Source organism: Bombus pyrosoma, linkage group LG5, assembly GCF_014825855.1.
Source record: "Bombus pyrosoma isolate SC7728 linkage group LG5, ASM1482585v1, whole genome shotgun sequence".
In the NCBI taxonomy this organism is placed as follows: Eukaryota; Metazoa; Arthropoda; class Insecta; order Hymenoptera; family Apidae; genus Bombus; species Bombus pyrosoma.
This window is the reverse complement of record NC_057774.1, coordinates 9,128,740-9,145,213: the sequence shown is the minus strand read 5'-3', so window position 1 is coordinate 9,145,213 and position 16,474 is coordinate 9,128,740. Positions and strand designations below refer to the sequence as shown.

The following is a 16,474-nucleotide window of genomic DNA, read 5'->3' as shown; positions in this document are numbered from 1 at the left end:
TGTGGGACATTTCACGTTCTACACCTCAGTTATATTGTATTACGGTATAATATATCACGTCATATTTTATTACGTTATATCATATTACAGTATATCCTCTTACGTCATATCATATTACGCTGTATAATATTACGTTATATTATATAATATTATATTACACTACGTTATAATGTATTACATTGTATAGTATTACGTTATACAGTATATCATTATAATGTATTACGTTATATTATATTACGTTATGTTGTATCTCGTTATATTATATCACGTGATATTATATTACGTTATATTATAAGATAACAAGGTTATATCACAGGTTATATCATAACACGTTATGTTATATTACGTTATATTATATCGTAACACGTTATATCATGTTACGGTTCGTTGTATTAAGTTATATTATATCACGTTGTCATCGTTTTTCTGCCGCGCGTTATTGCATTCTTACACGGCCGTGTTTTTTGCCCGTTTTTCCGTTGGTCATTTACTCCTTTCCCCACCTCAAACCTCCTCTTTTTCTCCTTCCTGGACTCCACCCGTTTGCGCGTTCGACTTCCTTTCGCTTTGTTACATTCGTTCGATTCATGTTTGTCCTCTTGTTCTCGCTCTCGTTTCCTCGATTTCCGTATCGTTGTTATTAAATCTGAACGATCGTTCCGCGTTTGCATAGCAATTTTCCGAATAAAGCGAGTCGTTCGTATTTATGCCAGCGGGTATGGTACGTTTCTGGCTCTGGGATTAATTCTACGGAATTTATGCAGTTTTCCGAAATTCCCAGGAGCTACGAGGTTTCTTTATGAAGTGTACATTGTTGGCCTTATTCTCTGCACATCCGCTGTCTGATTTATTCGTTTGTTTCGGTATTTTTACATATGTACGTACGTTGTTGCTGTACCACGAAGTGTATATTAGATATTTTTTAAACGCCTTGTTGCAACTTCACAATGGTACAGCCTTTGCGGTAATGAAATATAGTTGAAGATAGGTGGAAAATATTATTTCTCGTTTTTTGTAGCAAAGCAATTTTAAAATTCGGTACATCGTCAACCTATTACATATCAAAGTTATTTATCTCTCTGGATTAAACCTGTGAATTGCGATGTTATCTTCTTGAACATTCAACGAATATTAATAACATTACGAACATGTATATGTAAACTAATATTAATTACTAAACATGGTGGATTTATCACTTGCTTCGAAAGCATCTTCAAATCCATTATGTTTTATCCCTTTTATTTTACGTTGGAATAGTTCTTTTTAGACATCGTACGACACAAAAGTTGGAAAATCAACAAGGCTGCGTGCTGTTCGATTGTGAAATAAAAATGGTAGAACTTCAAAACTTAGTGCAAAACGTAACGAATCGGGAGACTGTATAATGCTCTGATTTTTAGGAAATATTTTATTTCATCGATTTCTTCTTTGCGAGCTTCGAAGAAAAGGACTTTGACTTTCAAATCATCTTTGCTTTTAATCGTTAAGGAGGTAAGTTTTAAGCGCCCTTGAGCTTTAACCTTTCACAGTATCCAACTTTTAAATGCTTACGGAGCACATATCTCTCTAGGTCGAATATCGATCCACCCTTTAAGCCACTTCTGAAATTTTTGAACTCTCGTCCCTTCAATTACACCAGCTTAAACTTTGCGAACTTCTCAAGCCTCGAATCACGACTTTTAATTTAATCCTTTGACATCCGACACTGACTACAGACCACCGGTATTCGACTTCTGCACCTTCGAGCCTTTTCGATCATCGGACTTGCCGCCAAGCTTTCTGTTACTCCACTCTAAGCGTTCTCCACTCTTATTCATAGACTTGAAAATTCCATTAGCTTTCATGTCAACAACCGAGCGATGTACTCAGCCACGGTGAATAATGAATTTTCTGTATTTCTTTATTTTTATTATATCTTCTGTCATACGTGATGCTCGTCATCCAAGCTTTTGAAAATACTATGTTCATTTCCAGAAACGAATCACATAACGTCGTCGCCATCGAAAGTTTCTGCATATATGAATCTAATCGTAGATACGTACGTACTGTTGGAATGCGAATTTCTAGCTGTATCGTTGAATCCAATAGAATTAAAAATAAATTAGCGAAGCTTTACAAGTCACTAGTATCGATAAATACTTAAATATCGGTATCTTTAAATGACAGCAATAATCTTAATCGTGGAAGAAATGAAATTTTACAAGTAGAGAGATGACAAGTTATTCGACTATTCCACATGAAACTATGAAATTGCAATCTATAACGTGTAACTTCTAACTATCGATTGCCTAACGTTATTAACTGATAAATTATTGCGCAAGAGATCGCATAACGTGATGTCATCGTAAAAAAAATGTGTCACATAAATCATATAAATCCCTCCATACAAATATATCAAGTGTGATAGGATTTTTGATAGCAGCTGCCTAATCACAACGTAATATTGCTACCAAAATTTATTCGTGCCTAAATCTTTCCATGTATATAGATATACAGTACCAACGCTGCGCAATAAATTCGATTACAAACATATCGCGTGTAATTTATATGCAACGAATGCAAAGTGCTTCGAAGACCAATGATCTGGAGCAAGAATCGAAGAACCATGTTTTTTTTTAAGTTAAAACGATAAGAAAGTAACACAGCTCATTCCTATCTCCTCTGCTACTCGTTTCACCTTGTTTTTCTTCTGTAGTATGCTCGGGACATTTCCAAACGACTCGCCGTAGAAGAAAGAGTTCACGCAATTTCCTCGAGCAGGAGGTTGACTTCAATAAGCAATCTCGATGGGAAAAAGTCTAGACGATAAGTAACGCGGAGGCACCGTGTTGGACAGGGGTGGACACCCCGGTAATTAGATGTCGCGCTCGACGTCGCGATAATTAGCACGGATTGTTTTTCTCCCCACGGCAATTATCGTAGTTCGTGTGTCGTTTCTTCTTCGGTCGAGGACAACGAATAGGATTCGCCGGCTCCGCGTCGTCGTCGTCGTCGTCGTCGTCTTCGTCGTGTCGTGGGACAAGAAAATGGGGCGGAAAGGAACGCGCGTATGACACAGACGAAAATAATTATGGTCGGTTAGAACGCTGGGAAAAGTTTGTCCCGTTTTGTGGAAGTAATTACACTTTTACGTCGCTGGTGAACGGGACTCGGCTTTGACGAACTCTCTGGCAAGATTGAATAGCCCCGTCTGCCCCTGTTTCATTTTTCTTTTTCTCTTCATTTTTGCCCTCGATGCACCCGTTCGAACGTTGCTTAATTCGCGTAATCGTCCCCTCGTGGCAAAGTTTCTTACAACTGGATTTCTCTCATTGTTTTTAATTATGATCGATCTTGAAATCTAGTTGCAACTGTATCTGCAACTGTATTTAAGGAAATACTGTTCAATCATAGGAATTCTGCGATGGCACTAAAAATTCTTTATGGAATTGTATCTTGATTTGCGTTTGCCCGATTTTTTGGTTACGCGGTTCCTCTCGTCGCTCTTAATCACCGTTGATCTCGAAATCTGGCCGTTACAAGGTAACCTGTCTCGTTTAGAGAAGCTGAGATTCTTCTTGGCTATAGAAATTTGAATTCCCTGCATGGATACACCTTGATTTACCTCGCATCTACGTCGTTCGTATTCGCACACAGTAACTGATTCGTGCATAAATACGGAACGTTATATTCTACACGTTATATATTGTACAAGAGATCAGTTATTTTATCTACGTCTGTTAACATCCAAGACTTAACACCTGTATCGTCCAAATTACAATTTATAAGCGACGCTATCGAACGTTTTACGAGGCTGTTGGTAATTTCTTAGGAGCAAAGATTAACGGTGGTTCGACCGTTTCAGTCGAGAAGTTTTTCTATGTACTACGTTAGGGTAGTTCTAAAGTTGTCGATGCTGTTATTTAAGTTTCAAACGGCCTTTCTCCCCCGCGCTTCCCAGAGTCGATCCTCAAACTAGTACGTTTAATTCCACGGGAAGTTTTTCGATTACACCGAGTCACCAATCGACGTAACACATTACGCTCAATAGGGGTGGTAGCTGTACACGCCGGCCCTCGAGTGTCTTGAAACAACGATAAAAGCGGAGAAAGCTTCCTTTCCGCTCGGGCAAAATAATATTGTTCCATGGCTCTTACTGTTAACGTGATCGCTCCTGACCGATGGCATCGCGCGCAACATTTTACTTTGATTAAAATCGAGTGAATCGATTGGAAAATTAAGCGTGAAAACTATTAACTGCTAGCTACTCAGTCGATGATCATGCAATTATCAAGCTTCATTTGCAAACATTTATGCGATCGAACGACGTTTATTATATTATCTCTTTTCTTCTACGATACAGACAGTTGAAGGTAATAGAAGCTGCAAAATTCGAATACTTGGAAGTAGTTTTGCCTTCGTCTACTAAACTGTCGGATTTCGAAATTTGTAACCTTAACTAAATAACAATAGTGGCAAATCGAATAAAATGCTAAATAAGAAAATGCTAAATCGAACCCATCCAGATAATTTTCTTTCGACCTGACAAATAGCGAAGCTTCTAAATTTTTAATTCCAAGTAGTAATTTTCCTTTGATCCTTTAAATCGGCAAGTTTCTGAATTTTAAAGAGTGAAGTAGAAAATTAAGATCCGGGAGAAAATCTTGGCAAAGTTTAGAGTTAATAAGAAACATTTTTAAACAGGGTGAAATTCTAAAATTGAAAAGACGGAGGCCCGTGTCCGTGTAAACACTAATCCGCGTTCCAAGCAGGCAAGAGTTCTAGTTTCTTTGAGATTCGTACACACATCTACCGCCTGTAAAAACTTGAATTGGCTGCTCTCGCTGTGCTTCGCCAAAGCAAAAGTTCCTCTAGGTCTTATCCTGAATCTTTCAACCGCTTTTTCACGATGATCTTGAAGATTTTTTTGCAAGCAACGCTCGAAAACTCGTAACGTCCTACATCATTTTTTCGCGACATTTTTCTACAATCACACCATATACGAAATTCAGAAGAATTAGGCTTGCGTGATACGAAGCGAGAATTTTTCAAGTTTCGCGACATGGGTCATGTCGGAAGATTACCAGAAGATAAACTAGTCTGCGAATTGCTACGGTTCATTAATTTAGTTTTTCCTTCTCTATCGGGGTAAGCCAATAAAATGAAACGTCCGTGACCCAATCGAAGGGTTCGTAAACAATGTATTGTAATTGTACACCTAGCCGTGCCAGTTTTATTGGATCAAGAACGTAATCTAGTTGATAAGTCGCCGTATCAATTTCGCCTTGTCTGTTTGCTAAGAACACGGTTCTTTTACGTTCGAGACAGCCGAACTTCTTTCAATATGCTCGATATATTCTCATTAATGATAATAAACGTTAGAACTCGAAGAAGTCAGTCAAACTTTCTTATTTATCTATTCTTCGACTTCTGCCGTGTCAACGTGACACTAAATTCCCATGAAATGGCAACACGTGATACGATCAGTTCCTGCGAAAGACATCATCGAAGTAACTCGAAAGAACTCTCCTTCAAACCCGTAATCCTGTCGACAAGCCGGCGATATATATCAATTGAGAGTTCAGCAAGAGCACGGCTGATCCTTTACGTTCAATAGCTTCTAGTAAACATTAGAATTCAAGAAATGACTCGAGTTATCTACTTCGGAGAGAGTTCCCTCCGTTCTTCGACTTCGTCTTCACGACCTAAATACCCCATGAAATGGTAACATGTGATAGGATCAGTATCCGCGAGACCACCTTTAAAGCAACTCGAAATAACCGTTCTCCCTTCGACTCACGAGCGCTACATCGTGGCGATATCAAGTTCCACGAGCGTTGAATCTAAATCGTGGCGTCCATTATGGTTCGAGTCCTCGATCTCTGCACACTATCTTCCCTCTGACAATCGCGAGCAGAGAAACAATACGATGAAGCACCAAAGAGCCTTTCCATTCGTTCCAGCGAGACCAGCGAACGTTTTCACGAACCCTTTCCTTCCCATCCAGATTTCTCGATGTCGAGGAGAGCTACGAATTTTCCAGGCGACACGTGGAATCTTGGGCGTCTGTCTTCGCTTCTAAATCGTTGAGCGTGCGGACAGAAGCTTCGCGACGACAAAAGGAGAAGGGAGGAATCATTAATTGAATTAAGTCGAAGCTGACACGAATTTATAGCGTGCCAGCGGCTCGTAAGCTCCGTGGAAAATGATTGTAAAGAGGCGGCGTCAGAAGCTGCAGGAAGTACGTGGCCGCTTTCTTTTTCCTTGCGGAAGAGGAAGCGTGAGCTGAGGCAATAAAGGGGAACTCCGTAAGCCGGTTCTCGAGCGGCGTTGTTTAACAATCGTACGACCGTGATCGGATCAAGACGGCTGAACTTTTAAATCCTCCCTGCTCTTGACTTTCACCCTGGAGAACGATGCAAGAGATTGTAACTTCGTCGTTCTTCCACTTTCTCTAACAGATCTACCGAGCCGTTAGGTTTGCATTTCTTACGTCTTTGCCTTTTCCTTTCTGCTCGCAAATTTCTTTATTTGGTGGAATTGTAAGAACGCTCTGTCGATTACTGCAGATGTTACGTCGTTATAGAGAATAATTATTGATACATTGTTTATTAACTTTAGTGAGAACAATGTTAACGATGGAACTACCAAACCAGTCGAAATGATTGCTGTCAAATATTTTATCCTTGCAATTACTTAAGACGTATTTCCGGTGATATTAACGTTCGCTGCTTCGCTTCTAATTAACTGTCAATGACATATTTGGGTACGTATCAAATTTCGGTGCTTCTAACGCTCATCGAGACACGATTCAACAGTTTCAATTCATTCTGTCTGTGGCGGCAGCGGCATCTACACCAGCAGCAACAGCACTATCACGACGACTATTATCGCACCTCATGTCCAATTAAAATCTTCAATCGATCGTTATTCATAATATCCTGGTCCGTTTTTTAAACTCGTATCTCCCAATCCAAATTTTTACTCCAACATGCGTTACTATTATAGCGTTATGTTAGTTATTATTGGTCGTAACACGGATAAAAAATGGTCGGATAAAATATATCTCAACGTTATACGTACTTTATATTCGGTAATCCTCACGGAAGAATCGAATCTATGCACAGTATTCAAATCGATTTTGTTAGAGACACAGCCAGTATTGATTCTGCAACTCGACATTACGGACCAAGAAGAGACTAAGAGACATGTTAAGCGTCGTTTTATATTGAGATTCACGACGATCAATAACAAGCACGATGCACTTACACTCGGTGAAGAGAGCACGATTTTCAAAGTGTCTCAAATTAATATCGCGTTTAGGATGCAACGGGGATCACCGTGGGAAGGGAAGTTTCCCGACGAGCTTCGCGCCCGTTTGCCCGTGAATAATTAAAGTCGAATAAGCTCGGGGAAACGAGGGACGATAGAAATCGGCGAAAGCTATTAAACGGCAGAAGTATTCAAAATTACGCAACCAGCCGGTGCATGATAGAGACAGAGAAAATGAGACCGCGGGTAATTCTTCTCGGAAGATATGGACAGGAAACGCGTGAGAGTTTCAGTGGGCAGGAAATGCGAAATCGATCGGCCGAATCGCCTCGCGAATATTCGTTTGAAAGTCGGATACGAACAAAAGGACGAATGTTCGTTCGCGACATCGGATATCCTCTGCGGAGGCCAGGTTTGCGTGCATTCGCACCACGGGGACCGGAAGTCCGCGTTATCCACGGTTCGTCGCACGGTTCCAGCCATCGTGCGGCTCTGTCGCTGCAGAAACTTGAAATCTGCCTCGGAAATCGATAGTCTTGCCTATAGTGACGGACATCCGAGTATTAGTTTGCAAATTAACCGTTATTTCTCGTGCCTGTCAAAATCTCAATTATATCGTATAGAATCTGATAACGTTAAAACTCCTAATAATCTTGAAAACCTTGCAAGTCTTAATAAAAGTCGTTCGCCTGGATGTATTTCCGGCACGCTGAACTTTCTGGATTTTCTTTCGCGGTTTACATCGATGATACTGTTTGGATCAGAGCGTTCGAAATGTTTGTAAAATATTGATTACGCGCGAAGTTCTCGAGGCCTTATCGAAATAGCCGAAGCGTCTAACATCTCCAAGACTTTTGAGATTCCCAATGCTTCCAAGAGCTTCGGAAGTTTTAGGCTATCGAATCCTGTTCGAAGTGATTCGAATTTTTCGCCGTATGAGCATATTCGGCGTGTCCCGACGATCCATCACCATTTGTCCAACCAACGTGAAGATCTGCCAGCGACACCATTCGAAAACTCGAGGACGAAGATTTACGCGTTCGATGTCAGATGGAGCCGAAACAAGAGAAAGTTTCCGAGTCTCATCCCGGTAGGGATGCGCGCGTCGACGCTTAATCGTTCGCGATAAAAAGAAAACAAAGGGCGAAGGAAACTGCGGCTAGGAGAACAGGAAAGTGTGATAAATTTCGAGATGACGGGGTCAATGTTGTTTCGCCTCGATGCGGGTAAAACACGGCGCCACGCGCTTTGTAACGCCTGGCGGATAAGCAAACGTTGTCTTTGATCGGCGAATCTTCGGGTTTCTGGCGATGTTTGAAGTTCAGAATGGAACAAGCTCGGTGGGAGGGAGCGTTGCAAAGTTGCTTTTTACGAAGCGAACTCGTCCCGATCCTGTTTTCGCCGTTTTCCTATCTCACAGAAAATCGTTTCTACGGTCAGCGGCCGTTTCTACGAAATTTCAAATTGTTTGCGGCTACAATGGAATACCTGTTGATCCGTTCCGACGCTCCTTCATTTGGTCCGGACCTGGTTCTCAATTCAAAACTCTAAATTCGTTCGCTACTCTTGTTTCAGAGAACATTGATGTGTAAATTGATGACTTTCCTGCCCGATGTACTGTGCCGAGGAAAATAATCGAACACAAATTCTGAAACTTCGTTAGCAATGTACTGGCACAGGCGTATCACGATTATATTGGTAAAATCGGAGGCGAAATTTGTAAATGCATAAAGAAATGACAAAATACTTATCGCAAACGTATACTTTGTATTCGTTATATTATTCGCTGTTATTTCCTATTATTCGCCATAATGATTTGTGAGGTCAAATTTAGCACTAATTATATGTGTAACGCTACTCTTCGTGCTGTATACTAATTTTTTATTAAATCTATATTTCTGATCACACGAATAAATGCCTCGAGACTTGTACATACTTTTTTGGATTGATCTGAAATTTTAACAACATAATTACAATTTTCGTTATCAATCCTAAGCGTAACATCTACAGATCCGATCAGGTAGCATGCCACGATAAGGAAAACGAACAGTACTGTAAATTACTATAATACAATAACTGTCGTTAAAAGTGCATGTTTTCATTCGTGTATAGCATATTTTGATCAAGCCAGTGACACGAATTCTTCGGCGTGTTTCGTTCATGTTTGAATGCGAGCTTACTTGTTGCAGCTTGCATTTCCACTATGTAACCTGAAAAATCCGTGCGCGGCTTAACCTCCACAGCTTACGAGGAAGCATGTAATATGCATATTACGGAGATAGACTGTCGTTGTTCCCCGTGTCTCGGAATATCCTGCTTCTTTTTTCTCACGCGAGCAAATATCAAATACTATTTCTGATGCGGCGAAATGTCGTGCATGACGCGAAAAATCTTGGGTCGACGTACGCCATTACGATACCGAGAAATGATAGCGTTCCAGTAAATTGATTAAAATTGACATTCGAGTCATTTCTCTTGCAAGAGTTCGACATAGATTTTTACGTCCAGTTGCTAGGCACAGCGGACGATCTACTCTTGTCACTGGCCATAACTATAGGGCTATGTTGTTTAATCTTGGCCTGGCCATTTACAATTTCAAAATAGAAGAAAATTTGATCACATCGTATTTGTACGCAAAGTGTTCCACGTTGTAGTAGCTTGTCCATAAATTATCGAAAGTTCCAAAGTTAATATTCCAGCTTCAAACTATGACCTTTTATATGTTCGGCCTCGTTATCAGAGAAATACATTGTTTGTCTATCTTATTGGTATTAGTCGTGTGGTCATCAATACTAATAACGTGTATTCCTCTAGCGACATATTCTGTCAATTTCCCCATGCAATCGAGGAATAGTTATACCGTGCCTCGTTGTAATATTTATCTTTCCAACTTTGTATATCCAAATAGCTTTATTCCATAAATAAATACATAAATGAATAAATAAATAAATAAAATACCGTAGCGAAATTTGCGTCGTGCCATGCCGTGAAATATCGTGAAACTGGAGTTTCAACGATCGCTCAGAATTTTCGTACCCTGAATACGGAATTTAGCGATGGCACAAAGATGAAACTACGAGCTGTATGAAGAGACGAAGAATGATTCGCGTGTTGCAGCGTGGCTGGTTACGGTTGTTCGTATTTGCCATCGTAAGCTTACACGTGTTAGCGCGTATTTATACGCGTATGTTAATGCATGGTAATTTCCCGAGGAACACGCTCGGTACATGCCTCGACGTGTATACACAAATTCATAGCGAGCTTTATTTTTATATTTTCCCATACTTCACGGTTTATCCAGGGCTGACAACGTACGTAGCCGCCATTTATCACCGACGGATGACTTCCGTCACGAAATCCATGTTCATCGCCGCGCTCCATACCTAATCATCGATCCATTCGGACAGATAGCCTATCCGGATACCAAATGTTCTCTCTCGTTCGACTCGCGTTCCTCTGTTCGGCAGTTTTCGCTGATTAGTTCACGATGAAATGGATACCCTTTCTATTCCACTCCCGTTCTCTGTCTTTGTACTTCTCCCGGCGTTTCGAATCGATAAAACCGTCGAAATAAGTGTATTAGTCCCTTCGTGCCAAACGTCAGCAAAAGTTCCAGCAACGAATAAGAGAAATCGTGAAAATTCCATGGAATAAAATAAATCATCTCGGCAAAATTTGAAACCAATTTGAAAATATATATATAAGATAAACATTACACAATGGTCGTACTTAATGCAAACGTATATTTAACAGAAATTAGTACGCGTGAATAGCCATCTTAAACATACATAATAAATGTTAAATGTGGTCTGCCAAATACTGAGATTTATTAATATAATCGATAAATTGACTGTTTAAATACGTTCGTGAATCTGTAAATGAAATGTATACTTGTACTAAATACCTTGCAATTTCCGCGTATACTTTCAGATTTGTTCTAAGCTTTCTTCTTCTCTGGAAAATTCTTTGCGACGATAATCCGTGGAACACGGTCAAGACATCGATAGGGATCACTGTATTTGCAACAGTTTGAAAGTCTCCGGATACCTACGCATGATAATGTACATAACGACACGTTACGAGAAAAAGACAAACAGAAAAAAGACAGAGAAGAGAGAAAAGTAGTAAATGAAGGAGAAAGAATCACCGTGGATAGAACGTGGAGAAAACGTGAAAGTTGAAAGAGAGCGGACAATCGGGGAGTAGAAACGGATGAAAATGAAAGGGGAAGCAGAACTATTTCCGACTTGGTTTATGTTTTATGCGCGATGGCAAAAGGGGCTTGCAATGGGCCGTACACGCGGCTATCGCGCAGTCAAAGTGACCGTGAGATCGGGCAAATTGTTTGAGAGCTTTCAGAGCTTTCGTTTCGGATTAAATGTTCGCGGCAGGCCTGCTGGAAGGGTTGTTGACGTAAGTGGGTTTTTAGTAGCCCGCGTTTCGAGTAGTTACCGCGAAGATGAAAGTGACACGGAATTGTTAGAATTAGCCATTCGAGAGGAATCGCTTAATAGGTTTTACGAAGATGCCCTGGCTAACAATAAACGTGAATCCACTTTGGATTCAATCTACGTTCACATTCTAATTTGCATTTTAACATGCACCGACGATATACGATTCGTCTATTACGAACTCTTATCTTTATTGAATATCGCGACATGTTCGCAATTTCGACAGAACGCAACTGACATGGGAAGATGCCCAACTCGTAAATTAAAAAACCTATGAAACTTCGGGTATATGTGGAGGATATATAGATATAGATACGTAGCACACAATTTTTTTTTTCTTTTTGGCTGCCCAAATTCACTCTAAAGGGATGGGATTGACCCCTGAAAATCCGACCATTTTTCGATCTGACGTTATAAATCGTCATAACACTGATCAATTTTTCACCAACTGATAGTCCCAATTATAGGAAATAAATTTTGTCTGAAAACTTTCCTGAAAATCTTTCCACACTTAGCGAACGAGCAATTATTATTTAATTATATTATATTATATTATATTATAATTATTTGATGTGTTTCTTGAAATTGTTGCGAGATAGAGTACCTTCTATGATGAGATGCATTTAACATCAAACAATTAGCAGAATCGTACATGAAAAGTCCCCTCCACGTACGTAAATATTTCTTATTTCTTTATTTGCTGTAACGAAAACAAAAGTTCCGAAAACTTTTTCACCCCTCCCCCCTCCCCATGTGCATGTCAATAGCCTTCGCATCTACTGTAAATCCGAGAATAATAGATTAACGGAAAATATTCCCATTCTTTTTCGTCGAATCTTCGTCAAGAATGATACGCCCAACGAAAAAGTCAAGACACCCAGTGCTATTCCATTGCGCGTTTGGCCATTAAAAATTGTTTCACGAAGAACACGTCACCGGGGAACGATTCATTCCTGGTAATTTCGCAGTTACATTCTCGGACGAGCAAGATGTGCTGCGTCGAGCAAACACACTGGCACAGGTAGCCCAGTAATTTGTTTAGCTGAAAGCCGCGCGGCTCGTAATATGTTACGAGGTAAACGCAGCGAAACGATATCGTAAAATTGCTGTTTTAAAGGGGAGGAGGCGTATTGTACAAAGGACGCGCGCGCTTGCGAACATTCGTTTCTTTCGCGTCGTTCGCGTCCCACGATAACTGCAAATGCGAATTTTAAACAAGTTTTCCATTACTGCCCGTCACTTCCCAAACACTTCCTAATTTCTTCCTGATGGACGATAACGGTCAAAGAGTTGTTGATCGGTTTGATTTATGAATATCGGAAATGCCTTTCGGGATAGCCGCTCGGATGTTTAATTTTCAGCGATGCGGTCAGGCGTAAGTAATTGTTATAAAATACGATGGATAAATATTAAATGAAAACCGTTCTGATAATTAATTATCGAATAACGATATTGATATTAGGATACACGTATATATATGAACACGATATATAAATAGTATCCGCAAAATAAATTTCTGCGGTATTATTGTTAATTAAAGTTAGTTTATACGAAGCGATCCTTTCGTTAGTTCATATCGATAAACGATGTAGATTTGAAGAATATTTTTATGTTCCAAGAATATAATTCGAAGGAAGTAACTCGAAGAGTTCGTCCCCTTGGAGATGGGCGACGTTTGGAGTTCTAATTACAATGTTTATTTCATTGCAATGATTTAGTGGTACTATGAAGCTTTAAAGCTGTGATACGACTCTTCATCAACGCTGATACGACTCGTACACGATTCTAACTAATACTCTCGTTTTATTTCCGTTGAACGCATCAGATTTTACGAGTTCTTTTACCAGCGCGCAGAGAACGCGTATGAACAGCAGCTCCGGTTCCAAGTAGAATTGGCGATATCTTAGATCAGAGGGAACGGAAAATTTCCAAAATGTTTAAAGTTCTGTTTTCTTCTTCCAAAGACTCGTCTTCGTCGCGTGTAACAAATTCTCCGTGTGCTATCCACGTGCGTTCTACAAATCGCTCTATAAATCACCTAGTAAAAAATAAAAATTCTTAATTTCATTTTCGTTCGAATAAATACGTATTCACGGCCACTTTGCATTCGTATCTTTGTTACCCAAGTAATAATACAGATAACATGGGCAAAAAGTTGTGGACGAACAGTGGAAACGATAGATGGGGTGAAAACGGGCGGTTGTAGAGGGTGGGCAAAGAAGAGAGAAGTCGAAGTCTCGCGGCACGAGGGTCGCACGAGCAACCGAGCCACTCGTTGGCGCAACGGTGTCGTTAGATCTTAATGGCCGACAACGATGCTTCAGGACGTTTCGACAAGCAAAACGAACGGCGGTGGTGAAACGAATGGTGCCTGGAGGGACGAAGACGGCGCAGAGTGTTCAGGCTGGTGCGTCTCGAGGCGTGGAGGGTGCTCGTTCGCAAAACGTGGTTCTTGCCAGAGAACGTAGACCGCTTCCGGCTACGTGGACGTAATCTCACGTACCTATGCAGATACGTGTATTCGCACATGAATGCGGAAATAGGAACAATTTATGTACGTATTTGTGTTATACCGTAAACACGTTGAAATTTCCTCGGCGCTGTAATGGGACCAAGGTATCATGATTACGTTAATAATATTTAAAATAAGATTGAAAATGGTCATAGAAATTACACGATACTTGGTACAAGCGTATATTTCAGACATCACGAAGATTTATTTAAACAGACGATTATCCATTGTATTAATGGATGGTGATATTTACTGGCACCAACCATAAGACGTATTATATTATTTAAGATGACTTTTCGTAGTCTATAGTGTTATTCGATATATGTATACAGTAAATATCCTGTGTCTTCTGTAGTATTAGTATAGATTATAGATTTATAGTATTCCATATAGATCGTAATATTCGTTTAAATTTTTACCGATATAGTTCAGACCGTCGTGTTCCGTTACAACACTTATGAAAGTTTAAAGAGTTCCGTATAATGTACTCATAGAATATTCATAAAAATTTTCTCTGGTAAATATTGAGACACTTTTATAAGCCACTGTACATATATGTCCAACAAGGAAAATCATACTACGTAGGCAATGTGCGTTTTAAGGCCATTGCCGGAGATTCACTTTTCCCTGGAATCCACGGGAAATTTACTTGGCCGTGCTCTGAAATCAGAATTTATCGTCGAAGAGAAGGAAGTCCATTTCACTGTACAAAAGAAAATAGTCCGCGTGTTTTATTTTCGTTTGACGCCACGGCAAAATGGCTGTTCGTCTGGTTTAATTCGGTGGTTCTTTCGGGGTGGTCTTCTTTGACACAGAACCCGGAGAGCGAACCCAGCCGTGACAAAAGAGTCCTTGGTTAACTCCCTGCTTTAGATTTTCCCCCGTATATGTTAGTCTCCTTTTTATCACGATTATTACTTTAATACCATGTTTGATGTAAAAGATTGAAATATTGATATGATATTTTCAGTTAAAATTGCGCTTCAACGCAAGTACAGCTTAACTATTAAAGGGACGAGATTCGATCTCCTGCACCTTATATTTTAATATTATCGTCAAGCGATAAAATCAGTTTACGGTGTTATTGATCACAACTGCAAACAATAATTTTTCTACGTTTCACCTGCTATTGAACAACAAGACGTTTGATCCCACTGCTTTAACTTTATAATAATCTTCAAGTATTAAACTCGAGTTACGTGGATCGTTGTATTCGTCGAAATTTGCATACGAATCTCTTAATATTGGCGAATCTTCCTCTATTCCTTAAGACATTAGATTTGCATTTATCTCTATGGAGGATATTGGATTGTTGCTTGATACCAATCTTAATCCATGTTACGAGTCTGACACGATATTCTAACATAAGGGGTTGAATGTTCTCAGTGAAAACAGCGGGATAATTCGAAAGCGATTCAAACTTGTCCAAGCTATCTGTCCGTATACGTGCTAAAATTCTGTCACTGCTATAGAGCTTCTGCGATATCATTTACGTCCGAATGTATGTAGTTCCATCGAAGTATCTGGCCTGCAACGGCGATATAAAACGCTTAAGCTAAGTCAAATTTCACGCATGAATTACGAAAGCGGAGGGAAAACGAGCGACTGGAAACACGAACCTGACGAACAACGAAACATACGAGCGTTGAAGAATACAGGCGATCGGATCGACAAGATAGATAGAGTCCGACAGTGAAATTGAATTTTCAAACGCAGAAGTTCAGTTCAGGACCAACTAAAGAGCAACTTTGTCTCGTAAACGTAGCTTTACATGGATTTGTGTGTACGTAGTTAAAGGAAAGGAACAAAGTGCTCGAAACGAGACGGAATTAAGAAAAAGTTGGAAACATTATCGACAGGCTGAGAAGAAAATGATACAAGTAACGAAAATCTTCGATCTGCGAATAAAGTTAGATTCTGATACAGAAATTTAGACGGTGTTCTTAAAAAAGTCAGAGATTCATCTTGGCTGACGAACGGTGAAAATTCAGAAAATTGGGTCGCGTGTAATGGAAGTTCACAGATCTTCGATCATCCATAACGGAAATTTGCAAAATTTAGATCACGTATAACGGAAGTTCACGAAGTTCTCGATCACGTATGGTGCACAAATACTAAAAACTTTACTTCTCGTAACTATAATCGTTTGCCCGTCGATTCATCTCCACATTAACCCTTTCGCCACCAACATCGTGTAGGCGTAGGAGACTCGTGGTAAGAAAATCGGGTAACGTAAATAACACGTGGCAAGCTCGTGGTT

The 16,474-nt window shown here is 39.9% G+C and overlaps 1 long non-coding RNA gene across 3 annotated transcripts; it reads left to right on the top strand.

The window, feature by feature from the left end:
* LOC122567426 lies at window positions 1–4,646 on the top strand. 3 transcript variants are annotated; one of them, XR_006316769.1, is made up of 5 exons: window positions 1–44; window positions 1,268–1,334; window positions 1,401–1,491; window positions 1,571–1,874; window positions 1,975–4,646. It is a non-coding gene; the product is annotated as an uncharacterized LOC122567426 (long non-coding RNA). The 3 variants fall into 3 exon arrangements; XR_006316767.1 differs by lacking the exon at window positions 1–44 and having other exon boundaries at window positions 296–1,334; XR_006316768.1 differs by lacking the exon at window positions 1–44 and having other exon boundaries at window positions 296–1,491.
* Window positions 4,647–16,474: the final 11,828 nt, after the last annotated feature.